This window comes from Macaca nemestrina, chromosome 19, assembly GCF_043159975.1.
Source record: "Macaca nemestrina isolate mMacNem1 chromosome 19, mMacNem.hap1, whole genome shotgun sequence".
Classification (NCBI taxonomy): Eukaryota; Metazoa; Chordata; class Mammalia; order Primates; family Cercopithecidae; genus Macaca; species Macaca nemestrina.
Genome location: NC_092143.1, coordinates 652,489 through 668,059, shown reverse-complemented (window position 1 = coordinate 668,059; position 15,571 = coordinate 652,489). Strand labels below are relative to the sequence as shown.

Genomic DNA, 15,571 nt, shown 5'->3' with positions numbered 1-15,571 from the left:
GGGTGAGGGGTGAGGGGGCGCGGGTCAGGGGTGAGGGGGCGCGGGTCGGGTGAGGGCGCGCGGGTGAGGGGTGGGGGGTGAGGGGTGCGAGGGTGAGGGGTGAGGGCGCGCGGGTGAGGGTTGAGGGGGCGCGGGTGAGGGTTTAGGGGGTGCGGGTCAGGGGTAGGGGCGCGCGGGTCAGGGGTGAGGGGGCGCGGGTCAGGGGTGAGGGGGCGCGGGTCAGGGGTGAGGGGGCGCGGGTCGGGGTGAGGGGGCGCGGGTCAGGGGTGAGGGCGCGCGTGTGAGGGGTGAGGGCGCGCGTGTGAGGGGTGAGGGCGCGCGGGTGAGGGGTGGGGGGGCGCGGGTGAGGGGTGGGGGCGCGCGTGTGAGGGGTGAGGGCGCGCGGGTGAGGGGTGAGGGGGCGCGGGTGAGGGGTGAGGGGGCGCGGGTGAGCGGTGAGGGGGCGCGGGTCAGGGGTGAGGGCGCGCGGGTGAGGGGTGAGGGGTGAGGGGGCGCGGGTGAGGGGGCGCCGGTGAGGGGTGAGGGCGCGCGGGTGAGGGGTGAGGGCGCGCGGGTGAGGGGTGGAGGGGCGCGGGTGAGGGGTGAGGGGGCGCGGGTCAGGGGTGAGGGCGCGCGGGTGAGGGGTGGGGGGTGAGGGGTGAGGGGGCGCGGGTGAGGGGTGAGGGCGCGCGTGTGAGGGGTGAGGGCGCGCGGGTGAGGGGTGAGGGGGCGCGGGTGAGGGGTGAGGGGGCGCGGGTGAGGGGTGGGGGCGCGCGTGTGAGGGGTGAGGGCGCGCGGGTGAGGGGTGAGGGGGCGCGGGTGAGGGGTGAGGGGGCGCGGGTGAGCGGTGAGGGGGCGCGGGTCAGGGGTGAGGGCGCGCGGGTGAGGGGTGAGGGGTGAGGGGGCGCGGGTGAGGGGGCGCCGGTGAGGGGTGAGGGCGCGCGGGTGAGGGGTGAGGGCGCGCGGGTGAGGGGTGGGGGGGCGCGGGTGAGGGGTGAGGGGGCGCGGGTCAGGGGTGAGGGCGCGCGGGTGAGGGGTGGGGGGTGAGGGGTGAGGGGGCGCGGGTGAGGGGTGAGGGGGCGCGGGTGAGGGGTGAGGGCGCGCGGGTGAGGGGTGAGGGGTGCGAGGGTGAGGGGTGAGGGGCGCACGGGTGAGGGGTGCGCGGGTGAGGGGTGGGGGGTGAGGGGTGAGGGGCGCGCGGGTGAGGGGTGAGGGGCGAACGAGTGACGGGTGGGTGGGTGTAGGGTGAGGGACGCGTGGATGAGGGCCGCGAGGGTGTGAGGCGAGGGGTGCACGGGTAAGGGACAAGGTTGAGGGGTCCACGCTCAGGGTTGCTTCCCCTCCAGCAGCGGCCTCTTCTCCACGAGCCTGGCTCTCTGCCCCCTGCCTGGCTGGTTTTGTGGGGGATCATAAGGACAGTTACCACCTAACTAGGAGCAAGTCTCCGACAATCGACAATCGAAACAGGCTGCTCCCTCCTTGCGCCCCCAGGCTGGCGTTGGGACTTCTTTAGAGCCAGCCCTTCGGAGCCCCAGCACCAGGAAGGTAGAGGGTAGTAAAAGGCACAGCAGGAAGCCTGGGAGAGAAAAGCAGCTGCTCCTGCTCAGCCGCGCCCTTCCCCGAGCCTTGGGGCCTTTGGGATCTTCCGTCCTCTCTGCCCTGGAGGTTGGAGTAAGCTCCGGGCTTCCTTGACCCTCACTGGAGCACTGGGGTCCCAGACGCTGGCCTCGGTTATCCTAAATCCAGAGGCTGTGGAAGCATGGGGCAAATTGTGCAGCCTGGGGCCTGGAGCTGCATCTGTCAGGGCCTCCAGGAGCCTGGCTCAGTGGACAAAATCTGGCATGCTTGGACCTCACTCCACAGGCCTCACCCCTCAGAGGCACCCCGAAAGGTGAGTTGATGACCGCAGAGTGAGTTTGTACCTTTTCGAGCACCACCTGTCTGGAGTCCACCCCGGTCTACATCAGCCAATCACAGCTCATTGCAGGTACTGCGCTTGTCACATAGCTTCCTACAAACAAGAGAAGCCCACCAAGCCATGCACAGCTGGAAAATGGCCCTTATAAAGCCATGAAGTCCTAATCCAGGCAACCTGTAAATATTACCTCGTATGGGAAAACAGTATTTTTTTTTTTGGATGTCATTAAAGATCTTGAGATAGAGAGATTGTCCTGGATTATCCGAGTGGGTCCTAAACACTGTGGCTCACACCTGTAATCCCAGCACTTTGGGAGCCTGAGTTGGGTAAATCTCTTGAACCCAGGAGTTCGATACCAGCCTGAGCAACATGGCAAGACCTCATCTCTACAAAAGATAGAAAAATTATCTGGGCATGGTGGTGTGCACCTGTAGTCCCGGCTACTCCTGAGGTGGAAGGATTGCTTGAGCCCAGGAGGTTGAGGCTGCAGTGAGCCAGGATCGCACCACTGCACTCTAACCTAGGTGACAAAATGAGACCCTATCTCAAAAATAATTAAATAAATACAACAGAGGCAGGGTCTCTGTGTTGGCCAGGCTGGTCTGGAACTCCTGGCCTCAAGCGACCCTCCTGCCTTGGCCTCTCAAAGTGCTGGGATGACAGGCATGAGCCAGCATGCCTGGCCACATGCATCTTTGTAAGAGGGAGGCAGAAGGAAATGTGGTGCCACACAGAAGAGAGGGCCATGGGAAGATGGAGCAGAGATGAAGATGGGGCCCTGAAAGTGGACGTGATGCAATCACAAGCCAAGTAACGCCGGAGCCACCAGAGGCGCCAGAAACAAGGAACAGATTCTCTCCAGGAGCCATGCGAGGGAGCCTGGACCTGCCAATGCCTTGATTTCAGCCCATTAAAAGTGATTCTGGACTTCTGGCTTCCAGAGCTGTGAAGGAATAAACTTCCGCTGTTGTAAAAGCCACTTAGCTTGTGGTCATTTGTTGCAGGAGCCAATGAGAGACTGACAAGATCAGAGCTGTGCCTCATGCTTTCCAGGCTCAGCTCATGAGAAACAGTCACTGGGTTGGCCCCATGCAGAGGAGGGTGTCACGTAGGAGCATGAATACCTCAGGGAACCACCTAAGCAGTTGCCTAACACATGGTGCTTATAAAAGGAAAAGCAAGCAAAGCAACCTTGTTCTGAGAGCTGGGACATCAGAGGAAGACTGGAGCCCCTGTGTCTCACTCAGCCTATTTATTTTTATTTCATTTATTTATTTAATAGAGACAGGGTCTCACTATGTTGGCCAGGTTGGTCTTTGAACTCCTGATTTCAAATCATCCTCTCACCTAGGCCTCCCAAAGTGCTGGAATTACAGGAGTGAGCCACCGTGCCGGTCGCGCACCCCATTTTTTTAAGGAAACCTGTACAGAAGGTGGATTGGAAGTCACGCTTTAGGAGCCTGGCTCTGAAGTTCCACAACTTCAACTGGTGTCATGTGACGTGCTTGGCAGTCACCACTCCCATGCTTACAGCAAAGAATAGCAGGGCGCGTGGCAAACCAGCAGCCTTTCATGGGCCCATCAGAGAACTGAGGCTCCCAGACAAACTGGCACCCTGCTCTGAAGAGACAGGCACATCCAGGGAGACACAGCACCTGAGAGCTGCTCACCCAAAGCAGAAACTCCTGGATAGACTGGCTTTAGCGGAAAGATTGGACAACGTGCAAGACTAGATAGGTAATGTCAGCAGAGAGATGGAAACAATAATAATCAAAAAAACATGCTAGAAGTCAAAAACACACTAATAGAAATAAAGAATGCTCATTAATTGACTAGATAGAATAAAGGAAAGAATCAGTGAATATGAAGGTAAATCAACAGAAGCTTCCCAAACTGAAATGCAAGGAGAAAAGGGGATGGAAAAAAAAATCAACTGATCTAGTTTGAGCGTGTGTCCCCACCAATCTCATGTTGAGTTATAATCATCAGTTCTGGAGGTGGGGCTTGGCAGGGGGTGTTTGCATCATGGGGGCGGGTCCCTCATGAATGGCTTGTGCCATCCCTTCAGTCTCTTGGTGATGAGTAAGCTCTCACTCTGAGTTCATGTGAGAACTGTTTTTTGTTTTTGTTTTTGTTTTGAGATGGAGTCTCGTTCTATTACTCCAACTGGAGTGCAGTGGTATAGTCTCATCTTACTGCAACCTCCGCCTCCTGGGTTTAAGTGATTCTTGTGCCTCAGTCTCCCAAGTAGCTGGGATTACAGGCGTGCGCCACTATGCCCAGCTAATTTATTGTATTTTTAGTAGAGATAGGGTTTCACCATGTTGACCAGGCTGGTCTCAAACTCCTTACCTCATGATCCACCCACCTCGGCCTCCCAAAGTGCTGCAATTATAGGCATGAGCCACCGTGCCCACCCTGTTTTTTTTTAAAGTGTGTGGCACCTACCCACCCCCCACTCTCTCTCTTGCTCCTGCTTTCACCCTGTGAAATGCCTGCTCCCACTTTGCCTTCCGCCATGAGTAAAAGTTCCCTGATGCCTCCAAGAAGCTGAGCAGTTGCTGGTGCCATGCTGGTATGGCCTGCAAGAACTGTGAGCCAATCAAATCTCTTTATAAATTATTCTGTCTCAGGTATTTCTTTATAGCAATGCAAGAACAGCCTAATACACCAACAGAAGACACCATCCAAGAACAACATCAAAGGATATGACTGGCACAATGGGAGAATCAGAAGGAGGAAAGAGAAGAAGGGGCAGGAGAAATGGTGGAATGGTGTGAATGTCCCCAAATTAATGACAGACACCAAACCATACATCCGGGAAACATACAGAACATCCATCAGAACAAATAACGAAAAACATAAAGCGAAACAAAAACAAAAACCACACCTAGGCTTGTCACATTCAAACTGAATAAACCTGCCTGACTGAACCCCCATCCACCAGCCACAGCTACACCTCTGACTAGACAAGAGACAGATTTCAGTAACTCTCCTGGTAAGAGACCACTGACCATGGCTGGTCCTGGCTGGTTTACAAGTCTGTGCACCAAGTGCCTTTGGGTCTTAGAAAGACCTTTTGATGTATAGGGCCTAACTATAATACATTTAAATGTTACATCTCCACCACAAAGTGAACACGTGTTATATGATACATACGGCAGAACTGCCTTCATGAATATTCATAGCTCCTCCTGTAACCTGTTGAATAAGTAAGTTTAGCCAACCCAGTCAGCATAAAACTCCTGCCCCATCCTCTCCTCTGAAGGGCTGTGTCTGGTCTTGTGGGATGTCCACCTTGCAAGTTGTTTAAGAAATAGTCTCCTTTTCTAAATGCAGTGTTGTGTGATTTTTTAAGTTAACAAGAGGAATATGAATAAAAATGACAGTAGACTTCTTGTTAGAAATCATGCAGATAAGAAAAGGGTGGGGTGAAATCTTTAAAGTGTTGCAATTGAAAAAACAAAAACTCTGCCCACCTAGAATTCTATATAGCAAAAGTATCCTTAAGGTGCAGGAAAAATAAATACTTTCTCAGAAAAACAAAAACTGAAGGAATGTATTGCCAGTAGACCTGCCCTGTGAGAAATGTTAGAGAAGAGACAAGGAAGATGATACAGGTCAGAAGCTTAGATCTACATCAGGAAAGGAAAAGCATCAGAGGCAGAATAAATGAGAATTAATGTCTCTTGTTTTCCTTATTATTATTATTATTATTATTTTTTGAGACAGAGTTTTGCTCTTGTTGCCCAGGCTGGAGTGCAATGGCGCGATCTCGGCTCACTGCAACCGCCGCCTCCCGGGTTCAAGCAATTCTGCCTCAGCTTCCTGAGTAGCTGGGATTACAAGCGCTTGCCACCACACCCAGCTTATTTTTTGTATTTTTAGTAGAGACGGGATTTTGTTGACCAGGCTGCTCTCGAACTCCTGACCTCAGGTAATCCACCCGTCTCAGTCTCCCAGAGTGCTGGGATTACAGGCGTGAACCACCTCGTTATTCTTAATTGATCTAAAGACAACCGTTTAAAGTCATAAAGTAACAATGTACTGGGTGATTACAGCTTGTGGACGTGAATGACAGCAATGCCACAAAGGACAGTGGGAGGAGCCAGGACTTTTCTGGTGTAAAATACCTCCATTGTGCTGCCCTCCCTACCACGGGTGTAAAGCTATATCCCACAGCTTAAGCCACTTGGTCACACACTGAAACCTCTGGGCAGCCTTAAAACCACAAATGGTGAAGTGCCCAGGCCCACCCGCAGAGCACTGATAAAGGGGACTGTGCCAGTCAGGGAGGCCTTTTAAGCCTTCCCCAGAAGTTCTGATGTGTAGCCATATTTGAGAGCCACTATTTTAAAATTCACACACCCACAAAAGCTACACAGTACAGGAGGTCCTCATTACCCACAATCATGACTTCTTGGAAAGACCATTTACTCAAACAGGACCAGAATTGCATAGTAAATAATGGGATTAGAAAATGGTTGATATTGCATTAACAAGGAAAATTAAACTTATGAAAATATTGCAATTATTTTAGAATAAATAAAACAGAGCAGGCCAGGTGCAGTGGCTCACGCCTATAATCCCAAGACTTTGGGAGGCTCAGGTGGGTGGATCTCTTGAGCCTAGGAATTCAAGACCAGCCCGGTCAACATAGTGAGACCCCATCTCTACTAAAAATACAAAAATTAATGGGGTACAGTGGTGTGCATCTGTAGTCCCAGCTACTCAGGGGTCTGAGGTGGGAGGATCACCTCAGCCCAGGAGGTCAAGGCTGCAGTGAGTCGTGATTGTGCCATCACACTCCAGCCTGGGCAGCAAAGCAAGACCCTGTCTCAAAAAAAGAAAGGGGCAACAGTCTCTACTCAGATCTGTATACCCAACTCTATACCCAAAAGAACTCCTTTTATATAATTTTTAAATAAAACTTTTGAAACACAAAAGAGAGTAACACAATGAAATGCATGTATCCATCAACCAGCATCAATAACTATAAAAGAACTCTTTTAACGAGTACAAAATAAAAACTGAACAGTTTAATTGGCAGCATTTCTCCCTTTCTTGGAAATAACAGTGCACCCTAAAATCAGCAGCATCTTAGATTTAAGGCCTTAGTAACAAGGCCATTCACACTGGATTCGAGGGGCATCTGGGCACCTCCATGGGCACTCATACTTCATAAAAGACAGCTGCATCCTACACTTGGTTGAACTGGGATGTTTTCAACTATCCAAAATAAAACTGGTTTTCTAATTTAAAGCTTTGTTTCATATCTACATTCTGCTCTTGTGGTCGGCATCTTTGCTCTCGTAATCAGCTATTTCAGTCTTACCCAGACTGTTTTCTTCCCAATTGTCTGTCCTCACACCAGGGAAACACTGGCTAATTTCTATAACTTCAGAATACACATTAATATTCTTGAATATTTAGATTCCTGTGGTCAATTATTCATCCTGGGCTAGTGCTCAGCAGTTTCTCTTTTGTCAGTTCATGCGCCACCCAGGTGGCATACGCTGAGGAAGGCACAATTTCTATATTTATCCTAAGCCAAACATGAGCAGGAAAACAGAGAGCTATTCTAAAAATAATTTTATCGGGTCAAAAAGAAACAACTGCTCGGCCGATCTGGCCGATGACTCCTCCAGTAGCTGTGAAATCAAGAATGCACGTCATTTTCTTGCTGTGTTCCTAAGGCAGAGGAGACCACTTTGAAGACCCGCCATCCACATCGGCATTGCAGAGTTTGAGCAGAGCAGGCGTGGTCCTCTGGCTTCAGTGCCTCCAGCTGCAGATGGGAGCTGTCTCACTGGCCTGGCCACCTTATTGTTAGGGTTGGTCTCCAGCTTCTAAATAAGGGATAGACAAGATTGATTCGTAATTTTCAAAAGTGAGAATTGAGATTATTCCATCAACAGAATTAGAGGGTTTAGAGAAATTGAGAAAGCTAGAAAATAAACTTGGTAATATATACTTGTATTCTTGATATTTATTAATCATCATCAAAGTGTGAAAGGAAGACTCTTCAAATAAGTCTTTTTTAGATAGAAATCATTCTTAAACATAGCGGGGGCCAGGCACGGTGGCTCATTCCTGTAATCCCAGCACTCTGAGAGACCGAGGCAGGTGGATCACTTGAGGTCGGGAGTTCGAGACCAGCCTGGTAGCGTGGCAAAACCCTGTCTCTACTAAAACTACAAAAATTAGCCAGGCATGGTGGTGGGTGTCTGTAGTCCCAGCTACTCGGGAAGCAAAGGCAGGAGGATAGCTTGAACCTGGGAGGCAGAGGTTGTAGTGAGCCAAGATTGTACCACTATACTCCAGCCTGGGCAACAGAGCAAGACTCCAGCTCAAAAAAAAAATCATTCTTAAACACAGGACAACTGTCTAAATATTGATGGACAATGTCTTACAAATATATTTTACTTTTGTTTTTATTAAACTTGTATTCTATGCAATGAAAACAAAGATTGCAATCCAACAAACTCAATCTGTCGTACTACAGGATTTTTTCCCTTAAGCCTAGTTCCTGAAATTTAATATTCGTAACAAACTGAGTTAGTTTTTCTCTTTCTTTCTTTCTTTTCCTTCTTTCTTTTTCCCTTCCTTTCTTCTTTCTCTTTCTTTCTCTCCTTCCTTCCTTTCCCCTTCCTTCCTTCCTTTCTTTTTCCCTTCCTTCTTTCTTTCTTTCTTTCCTTTTCTTTCTCTTTCTTTCTTTCTTTCTTTCTTTCTTTCTTTTCTTTCTTTCTTTTTCTTTCTTTCTCCTTCCTTCCTTCCTTCCTTCTTTCTTTCTCTTTCTTCTTTCTTCTCTCTTTTCTTTTCATTTCTTTCTCTTGCTTTGTCTTCCAGGCTAGAGTGCAGTGGTGCGATCTCAGCTCACGGCAACCTGCGCCTTCCAGGTTCAAGAGATTCTCATACCTCAGCTCCGAAGGCTGCAACCATGCCCAGTTAATTTTTTTTATTTAGAGACAGGGTTTCACCATGTTGCCCAGGCTGCCCTTGAACTCCTGAGGTCAAGCAGTCCACTTGCCTCAGCCTCCCAAAGTACTGGGATTACAGGCATGAGCCACCGTGGCTGGCACAAACTGAGTTTCTTGATTCTCACTTCCATATCAATGGATTTGTCTTCCACACAGACAGGACTAATAATTTGATCCCTAACCAGGTATAGTAGATGAAAAAACAGCCAGGTGCTAGGTGTGGAATGGCAGGTCTTGTTTCTCCAGCAGAGGTTGGGATCTCAGGGTTATCAGAGCTTCCGAGTAGGTTTCCATTGGACCAAAGAGATCTTGGTTGAGAAAGATCAAACGTATGCTAAAAAATACAATGGGAGAGGGAAAGAAAATCAAGGGTTTTCCAGGACCTGGAATTCTTAGCCTAGGGTCTTTGATTATTTATTTATGAGACAAGGCCTGGAGTACCAGCTGGAGTGCAGTGGGAAGATCACGGCTCACTACAGCCTCTGCACTCCTGGGCTCCAGCGATCTTCCTGTCCCAGCCCCCAAAGTGCTGGGATTACAGACGTGAGCCACCGTGCCCAGCCTTAGCCTAGGAATTGAAGCTGGGAAGATGTACTTCAAAAAACAATTATTGTGGTTAAATATACACAATGTGAAATTTACCATTTTAACTATTTTCAGTCTGTGGTTTTGTGGCATTAGGTACATTCACATTGCTGTGCAACATCACCATCACCATCTCCAGGTAGTTTTCATTTTCCCAAACTGAAGTTCGGTGAATGCCCCATTAAACACCAACTCCCCACCCTACCCCCATACCTAGGCTGGCAGCCGGCATTCTACTTCCTGTGTTTTTTGTTTTTGTTTTAGAGACAGGGTCTTGCTCTGTCACCCAGGCTGGACTGCAGTGGTGCGATTATAATTCACTGCATCTTTGAACTCCTGGGCTCAAGCAATCCTCCAGCCTCTGCCTCCTAAGTAGCTAGAGCGACAGGCTGTAATTTGTTGTTGTTGTTGTTTGTTGTTGGTAGAGACGGGGTCTCACTATGTTGCACAGGCTAGTCTCTGATTTTGACTTTAGGGACATCATATAAGTGGAATCAGACAATATTTGTCCTTTCATAACTGACATATTTTACTCAACATAATGTCTTCAAGGTTAAACCATGTCATAACATATACCAGAATTTCCTTCCGTTTGAAGGCTTAATAATATGTCACTGTGGGCTGGTCGCAGTGGCTCACGCCTGTAATCCCAGCACTTTGGGAGGCCAAGGCGGGCAGATCACGAGGTCAGGAGATCGAAACCATCCTGGCTAACATGGTGAAACCCTGTCTCTACTAAAAATACAAAAAATTAGCCGGACGTGGTGGTGGCGGCGCCTGTAGTACCAGCTACTCCGGAGGCTGAGCAGGAGAATGGCGTGAACCCGGGAGGCGGAGCTTGCAGTGAGCTGATATTCGGCCACTGCACTCCAGCCTGGGTGACAGAGCGAGACTCCGTCTCAAAAATAAATAAATAGGCCGGGCGCAGTGGCTCAAGCCTGTAATCCCAGCACTTTGGGAGGCCGAGACGGGCGGATCACGAGGTCAGGAGATCGAGACCATCCTGGCTAACATGGTGAAACCCCGTCTCTACTAAAAAATACAAAAAAAAACTAGCCGGGCGAGGTGGCGGGTGCCTGTAGTCCCAGCTACTCGGGAGGCTGAGGCAGGAGAATGGCGTGAACCCGGGAGGCGGAGCTTGCAGTGAGCCGAGATCTGGCCATTGCACTCCAGCCTGGGTGACACAGCAAGACTCCGTCTCAAAAAAAAAAATAAAAATAAATAAATAAATAAATAAATAAATAATAAATAAATAAATAAATAAAAATAATATATCATTGTGTGCATATGAGGCAAGAAAATAGCACAGGGAATTGGAGGTCGAACACAGGGTGGGGTGAGTAGACACAGATGCAAGGTAAGGCGCGAGTGAGTGAGAAGCAAGATAAGCAGAAGCTGAGCAACCAAAACAAGAGTGAGATTAAAAAAGCAAGAAGTTGGCCGGGCGCGGTGGCTCAAGCCTGTAATCCCAGCACTTTGGGAGGCCGAGACGGGCGGATCACGAGGTCAGGAGATCGAGACCATCCTGGCTAACACGGTGAAACCCCGTCTCTACTAAAAATACAAAAAACTAGCTGGGGGAGGTCGCGGCGCCTGTAATCCCAGCTACTCGGGAGGCTGAGCCAGGAGAATGGCATAAACCCGGGAGGCGGAGCTTGCAATGAGCCGAGATCGCGCCACTGCACCCCAGCCTGGGCCACAGACCAAGACTCCGTCTCAAAAAAAAAAAAAAGCACGAAGCCTCCATAGCTGGCTACATCTGGACCAAACCTGTCACGGGAGCCCCTCAGAGATGGGCATATGCATTAGAGAGAAAAAGTATCCTTAATATGACCTCGTATGATAATCAGCTCATTGGAACTCATACATATGGACTTCTTTTCATGCATGTATTTAAAATTATGGGATGGAGGCAACATGCAAGCACACAAGAGCCAAAGTAAGCAACCTCCGTATCAATCAAAAGGCAGGCGCTGGCTAGAGATTAGGCAGCCTTGGGAAGAGAAGAAAAAAAAAACAAAACCATATAAAAGAAAGCGCAAAATACACCAAACTGGTGCTGATCTCATTTCGCAGAGGTCAACCCACGCTCCCCTCATTGAGAGTGTCATACTGTGCTGAATAAACCTTTGCTGTTTGCTATTTGTGTGTGTCACGTCCAATTCTTTGTTCAGGACACCAAGAGCCTGGAACTGCACGGCACCATCCGGTAACATGCACGCCATATTCTGTTTATCCCTCCACTGACAATCAGGGAACACTTGTGTTGCTTCTACCTTTGGGGAATTGTGAGCAATGCTGCCTTGAACACGGGTGTGCAAATGTCTGTTCAAGACCCTGCTTTCCATTTTGGGTATGTATCCAGAAGTGAGATTGCTAGATCATGTGGTAATTCTATGTTTAAGTTTTTGGGGAACTGCCAGACTGGTTTTCCATAGTCACTATATCATTTTACATTCCCACCAGCAGTGTATGAGGGTTCTAATTTCTCCACATCCCCGTCAGCACTTGTTGTTGTCTGTCTTTGATTCTAGACATCCTAGTGGGTGTGAAGTAGTGTCTTCATTCATTTTGTGCTGCTGTAACAGAAGACCCAAGGCTGAGTAATTTATGAAGAACAGAGATGTATTTTTTTACACTTCTAGAGGCTGGAAAGTCCGAGATGCAGTGGTTGGTTTCTGGCGAGGGCCATTGTGCTGTGTCATCCCATGGCGGAAGGCAGAAGGGCAAGAGAGTGTGTACGTGTGAGAGAGGAGAGAGAGACAGAGGGGAGACAGAGCCCTTATTAGTCACTTCTTTGGGGTCACACCTCTGAATACTGTTGCCCTGGGGAAGGTTTCCAGCACACCTACTTTGGGGGACACGTCTAAACCATAACAGGTGGTGCCTTGCTATGGCTTGTGGTTTTGAGCTGCGTCTCCCGAATGACTAGTGACATTAAGCGTCTTTTCATGTACTGACTAGACATTCTCATATCTTCTCTGAAGAAATGTCTTTTCAGATCCTTTCCCCATTATTTTAAGTTTAAATCTAAATTTCAGATTCCTGGGGTACATGTTCAGGTTTGTTACAAGGGTATGTTGCATGATGCTGAGGTTTGGAGTGAGCATAGAACCCAAAATAAAGCCTTTTAGGCCAGGCCTGGTGGCTCACACCTGTAATCCCAGCACCTTGGGAGGCCAAGGCAGGTGGATCACCTGATGTCAGAAGTTTGAGATCACCCTGACCAACACGGAGAAACCGTGTCTCTACTAAAAGTACAAAATCAGCCAGGCTTGGTGGTGCATGTCTATAATCCCAGTTACTTGGGAGGCTGAGGCAGGAGAATCACTTGAACCTGGGAGGCAGAGGTTTCAGTGAGCCAAGATTGCACCATTGCACTCTAGCCTGGGCAACAAGAGCAAAACTTTGTCTAAAAAAAAAAAAAAAAATTAGCTGGGTGTGGTGGCGGGCACCTGTAATCCCAGTTACTTGGGAGGCTGAGGCAGGAGAACTGCTTGAACCCAGGAAGTGGAGGTTGCAGTGAGCCGAGATCGCGCCATTGCACTCCAGCTGGGGTGACAGAGTGAGACTTTGCCTCAAAAAAAAAAAAAAAAAAAAAAAAAAGGCCAGGTGCGGTGGCTCACACCTGTAATCCCAGCACTTTGGGAGGCCTAGACGGGTGGATCATGAGGTGAGGAGATCGAGACCCTCCTGGCTAACACAGTGAAACCCCATCTGTACTGAAAATACAAAAAATTAGCCAGGCGTGGTGGTGGGTGCCTATAGTCCCAGCTACTCGGGAGGCTGAGGCAGGAGAATGGTGTGAACCCGGGAGGCCGAGCTTGCAGTGAGCCGAGATCGCGCCACTGCACTCCAGCCTGGGTGACAGAGCGAGACTCCGTCTCAAGAAAAAAAAAAGGAAGAAGAAGAAGAAAGCTTTTCAGCCCTCCCTCCTTTTGGAGTCCCAGTGTCTGTTGCTCCCATCTTTATGTCCATGTGTACCCAAGATGCAGTTCTTACTTAAAAGTGAGAACATGTGGTATTTGGTTTTCTGTTCCTATGTTAATTTGCTTAGATAATGGCCTTCAGCTGCACCCATGTGGCTGCAAAGGACATGATTTCGTTCTTTTTTTATGGCTCATGGTATTCCGTGGTGTGTATGTACCACATTTGCTTTATCCAATCATCTGTTGATGGACCCTGGAGAGTTTTCATGTCTCTACCGTCGTGACTAGAGCTTCAATAAACATACAAGTGCAGGTGTCTGTTTGGTAAAACAATTTATTTTCCTTTGGGTATATACCCAGTAATGGGATTCCTGGGTTGAATTGTAGTTCTATTTTTAGTTCTTTGAGAAATCTCCAAACTGCTTTCCACAGTGGCTGAACTAATTTACTTTCCCACCAACAATGTATAAGTGTTTCCTTTTTTCTCTGTAGCCTCACCAACATCTGTTCGTGCCTCACTGTGGTTTTGATTTGTATTTCTCCAATGTTGAGCATTTTTTCATGCTTGTTGGCTGCTTGTGTATCTTCTTTTGAGAAGTGTCTGTTCAATGTCTTTTGTCCTTTAATGAAGTTTTTTTTTTTTCTTGTTGATTTTGGGTTCCTTATGGATTCTGGATATTGGTCCTTCGTTGGACACATAGTTTATAAATATTTTCTTCCATTATGTAGGTTGTCTGTTTACTCTGTTGATAGTTTATTTTGCTGTACAAAAGCTTTTTAGTTTAAGCAGGTCCCAGATGTCAATTTTTGGTTTTGTTGCAATCGCTTTTGAGGACTCAGTCATAAATTCTTTGCCTAGGCCAATGTCCAGAAAACTATTTCCTAGGTTTGTTCTAGAGTTTTTATAACTTGAGGTCTTACAGTTAAATCTTTAATCCATCTTGAGTTAATTTTTATATGTGGTGAGAGGTAGGGGTCCAGTTTAATTCTTTGCAAATGGCATGCCAGCTATTCCAGCACCATTTGTTGAATAAGGGAGTCCTTTTCCAATTGCTTATTTTTGTTGACTTTGTCGAAGATCAGTTAGTTCTAGATGTGCAGCTTTATTTCTGGGTTCTCTATTCTGTTCCATTGATTTGTGCCTATTTTTGTACAAGTACTGTGCTGTTTTGGTTACTGTAGCCTTGTAGTGTAGTTTGAAGTTGGGTAATGTGGTGCCCCTAGCTTTGTCCTTTTTGCTTAGGTTTGCTTTTTCCATTCCGGCTCTTCTTGGTTCCACATGAATTTTAAAGTAGTTTTTTCCTAATTCTGTGAAAATAACATTGATAGTTTGAGAGAAATAGCATCAAATCTGTAGATTGCTTTGTCTTCCCCCATTTTTGAATCAGGTTGCTTGTTTGTCTTGTTGCTAGATTGCAGGAGTTCTTTATATATCCTGGACATCAATTCCGCATCAGATACATAATCTACGGTATCTTCCCCATTCTGTGGATTATCTTCTCACTCTATTTTGTTGTTGTTGTTGTTGTTGTTGTTGTTTGGCTTTTGTTTTTTGGGTTTTTTTTTGAGACAGAGTCTCACTCTGTTGCCCAGGTTGGAGTACAGTGGCATGATCTCGGCTCACTGCAGCCTCTGCCTCCCAGGTTCAAGTGATTCTCCTGCCTCAGCCTCCTGAGTAGCTGGGATTACAGGTGTCCACCACCACGTCTGGCTAATTTTTGTATTTTTAGAGACGGAGTCTCACCATGTTGGCCAGGCTGGTCTCGAACTCCTGACCTCAGGTGATCTGCCTGCTTCAGCCTCCCAAAGTGCTGGGATTACACTTTTCACTCTATTGATAGTGTCCTTTGATGCACAAAAGTTTTTAATTTTCAGGAAGTCCAATTTGTCTAATTTTTTTGTTGCCTGTACTTTTGGTGCCATATTCAAAAACTCATTGTCAAATCCAGTGTCATGAAGTTTTTCTCCTATGTTTTTTTCTACTGCCTCTCCACTTTTTCCTGTGTGGGTCCACCTCAGGCCCAGATTCCTGGCCTCCCACAGACCTTTAAGAACGAAGGCTCCCAGGCACCTTCACACACCACAGACAGAACGAGGGAGGGGTGGCAGAGTGGGGCCCGGGTGGCAGTGGCCTCTGTCCTGCTTGTATCTTCTGCTGGTCCTTGGGGCTGGCCAGGACA

The 15,571-nt window shown here is 48.3% G+C and overlaps 1 protein-coding gene and 1 long non-coding RNA gene across 9 annotated transcripts in view; one reads left to right on the top strand and one right to left on the bottom strand.

The window, feature by feature from the left end:
* LOC105489263 (heat shock factor binding protein 1 like 1) overlaps nt 1–15,571 on the top strand; it is a 41,285-nt gene that overhangs the window by 706 nt on the left and 25,008 nt on the right. Inside the window, exons 1-2 of one of the 8 annotated variants that reach the window (XR_011617241.1) lie at nt 1,241–1,870; nt 4,545–6,781. The exons of 1 other annotated variant lie outside the window; for it this stretch is intronic. The gene's annotated coding sequence lies outside the window, so the exon portion shown is untranslated. Of the gene's footprint in view, nt 1–1,240; nt 2,825–4,530; nt 6,782–15,571 lie in introns of those variants that run through there. 6 more of the 8 variants (XR_011617239.1, XR_011617238.1, XR_011617237.1 and 3 more) reach the window with 6 other exon arrangements.
* LOC139360116 (uncharacterized) lies at nt 6,905–10,653 on the bottom strand. Its single transcript, XR_011617252.1, has 2 exons — nt 9,060–10,653; nt 6,905–7,746 (listed from the first exon to the last, which is right to left on the bottom strand). It is a non-coding gene; the product is annotated as an uncharacterized lncRNA (long non-coding RNA).